We start from the raw sequence: 3467 nt of genomic DNA, 5'->3' as shown, positions 1-3467 counted from the left end.
ATTGAAAGAACTATTTCACGTATTAGGCGAGCTCAACATCAGTTAGCCTCTGAGGATGGTGAAGTGATTGTTATCGATTCACCAGTCTTATTTAAGGGTGAATCTGAACTGCCATCTGAGAACGAAACAAGCTCCTTTACTACTGATTCAGTTGATTCACGTGCAGATAGAATGGCAGCACCTAGGAGGATTACTCTCCAGGAAGCTGGAGCCCCAGATTTTACAATGCAGTCGTATCAAGTGCATCATCCAACTCTGGCTACAGATTTTAAACTGAAGACTGCACTAATCAACTTAATACCCAAGTTTCATGGCTTACCTGCTTAGGAACCCATCAAGCACCTCAGGGATTTTCAGATAACCTGTTCTACTATTAGGCGTCAGGGTGCAAATGAAACTTCTATTCTGTTAACTGCCTTCCCATTTTTTCTTGAGGGAAAGGCGAGGGAGTGGTACTACTCCCAACCTGAAATAAATGTTACTAACTGGGATATGCTCAGAAGAGAATTTCTGGAAAAATACTTTCCAGCTGATGTTACAGACAGACTAAGGAAAGAGATCTCATGCATTGTTCAAGGTGAATCAGAAACTCTCTAGGAGTACTGGGAGCGTTTTAAGAACCTTCTGGACGCATGCCCCCATCACATGATTGACAGGCTAGTATTAATCAACTATTTCACTCAAGGCATGAAGCCTCGGGATAAAACTACACTAGATGGTGCTAGTAACGGTTCTCTGAAGAAGTACGAGACCGCAGATGAAGCAAGGCAACTAATCAGTGACTTAGCTGAGTCCACCAGGAATCACAGGCATAGGAATAGCCACTCGAAAGCTGTTGCAGAAATTTCCTCTAGTACTGAGACTACTGCTCTTACACAGAGTATATGTGAAATGACCAACCTACTGAAGCAATTACAGTTGAATCAACAACAATAAGCTCATCCTTCCCCACCACAACAAAGCCAACAGTTAGTATCCCAAAGAGTATGCGACATGTGTGCTGATTATAGTCATTATACTGATGAATGCCCGTAGCTACAACAAGACAATACTGTGGCAGCCACTCATAACTTCTATGACCGCCCAAATCAAGGATACAATCAACAAGGCAGCAACTATAACCATGGATGGCAGGACAACTCCAACCAAGGTTGGAGGAATAATTCCAACCATAGCTGGAGGGACAACTATAACAGAGGAGGCATAGACAACAATGGAAACCAGAGGTGGAATAACAACAACAGACAGCAGAATCAGAACCAACCTTATAGAGCTCCTCACCTAAAGCAATCACAAGGACCCCAGCACAACCAACAACAAGTACCACAGATCACTTATCCCACTTCCTCATCAAATGACGAGATGCTTCGTTCTCTTGCACAAGGACAACAAGACATGCAGACTATACTGAACTCTACTCTAAATGGTCTGAATGCCACTTTATAAGCTCTCGCCGCCCGAATAAATTCATTACCTACTTCCACTAACTAACCTTTAAACTCCAGTGGAATTCCTTCTCAACCCTTACCTAACCTCAAGGGTGGCATCAATACCATCACTTTGAGGTTTGGAACCACATTGCAGGAGAGGAACCAAGAGGAGCCAAGCCCACAGGTACACGCCTCGGCTGAGGATATGATAGAAGTGGAAGATGCTGAAGAGGAAGAGGAAGTGCAAGACATTGTTGAAGAAGAAGTAGCTCAGCAAAGGAATGGAGCACCAAAGGATGTAGAAGATGCAAATGGCACCATATCTTGCAAGGAAGTCCAGAAAGCAGATGGAACTTGATCCCAAAATGGTAGAAATTTTCAAAAAGGTTGAGGTAACTGTTCCCCTTTTTTATGTTATTCAGCAAGTACCTAAATATGCAAAGTTTCAGAAATATTTATGCATACATAAAGATAAAATAAATGAGTTAGAAACTATTCCTTTAGGTAGTTCTATATCTGCTTTAATGGGAGGTATACCTGAAAAATGTAGTGATCCAGGTCCATGCATGGTAAACTGTACCATTGGAGGTGTAATATTTTCTGATTGCATGTGTGACTTAGGAGCGTGTGTTAGTATAATGCCATTGTCTATATATGATACTCTAAGGCTCCCTCCCTTAAAAAGGTCGGCAGCTCATTTTGTGTTAGCAGATAAAAGCATTATTACAGTAGTTGGAATTGATGAAGATGTATTAGTGAGTATTAAGTTGCTCACATTTCCCAATGACTTCTATATCCTGGAAATGCCCCCTAATGACTCAGGAAGACCATCATCAATCCTGCTTGGAAGACCATTCCTGAAGACTTCGAAGTTCAAGCTAGATGCATTCTCAGGAACTTACTCCTTTGAGATAGATGGCAGAACAGTGAGTTTCAGTTTAAATGAAGCTATGAAGCACCCTCCAGAAGATCATTCTATCTTCCAGTGCGACATCATTGATAAAACTGTGGCTGAAGTTCACCAAGAAGAAGTAGAAGAGAAGCACGTAGAGCAAGGTCCAAGTGTGGGGACACCATCTGAACATAATGACGACACTTTACCATTACCACTAGCCCCGGATAATCCAGAACCTAGCCATGAGTAGAAATTAGAATTGAAGCCCCTTCCTCCACACCTCAAGTATGCTTACCTTGAGGATAATCAGAAGTTTCCAGTTATCATTGTAAGGGAACTCACTTCTCAACAGGAGGAGCAACTGCTCAGTGTGTTGAGAAAACACAAGAGAGCAATTGGGTGGAGCTTGGCGGATATAGTAGGCATCAGCCCTCAAGTTTGTGAGCACAGAATATATTTAGAAGAGGAATCAAAACTTGTCCTTCAACCCCAAAGAAGATTGAATCCCACCATCTTAGAAGTTGTCAAGAAAGAAGTAACCAGGCTACTTGAAGCAGATATCATTTACCCCATTTCAGACAGTGAATGGGTCAGCCCAGTACAAGTGGTGCCCAAGAAGTCTGGAGTCACAACAATAAAGAATGAGCATGGAGAGCTTCTGACAACTAGAGTGCATAATTCATGGAGGGTTTGCATTGACTATAGGCGTCTCAACCAAGCTACTCGCAAGGATTATTATCCCTTGCCATTTATTGATCAGATGCTCGATCTCCTGTCAGGTAAATCCCATTATTGCTTTTTAGATGGTTATACAGGTTACTTTCAAATTCATATAGCTCGTAAAGATTAGGAAAAGACCACTTTTACATGTCCCTTTGGAACATTTGCATATAAAAGGATGCCTTTTGGCCTATGTAATGCACCTGCTACTTTCTAAAGATGCATGATAAGTATCTTTTCAGATCTTATTGAGAAATGTATGGAAGTATTTATGGATGATTTTAGCGTATATAGTGATTCATTTGACCTCTGCTTAGATAGTTTAGCTAGAGTATTAGACAAATGTGTCAGTTCAAACCTTGTATTGAATTTTGAAAAGTGTCATTTTATGGTAAAATAAGGGATTGTTCTAGGAAATATTG

General features: G+C 41.2%; 1 non-coding gene across 1 annotated transcript; it reads right to left on the bottom strand.

Moving 5' to 3' along the window:
- Positions 1 to 543: 543 nt before the first annotated feature.
- Positions 544 to 651, bottom strand: LOC148548841 (small nucleolar RNA R71). Its single transcript, XR_015897798.1, has one exon. It is a non-coding gene; the product is annotated as a small nucleolar RNA R71 (small nucleolar RNA).
- Between the last annotated feature and the right edge of the window lie 2816 nt (positions 652 to 3467).

This window comes from Arachis ipaensis, chromosome B8, assembly GCF_059453495.1.
Source record: "Arachis ipaensis isolate K30076 ecotype BB chromosome B8, ASM5945349v1, whole genome shotgun sequence".
NCBI lineage: Eukaryota > Viridiplantae > Streptophyta > Magnoliopsida > Fabales > Fabaceae > Arachis > Arachis ipaensis.
Note: the sequence above shows the minus strand (reverse complement) of the source record. Positions and strands in the feature narration are given on the sequence as shown.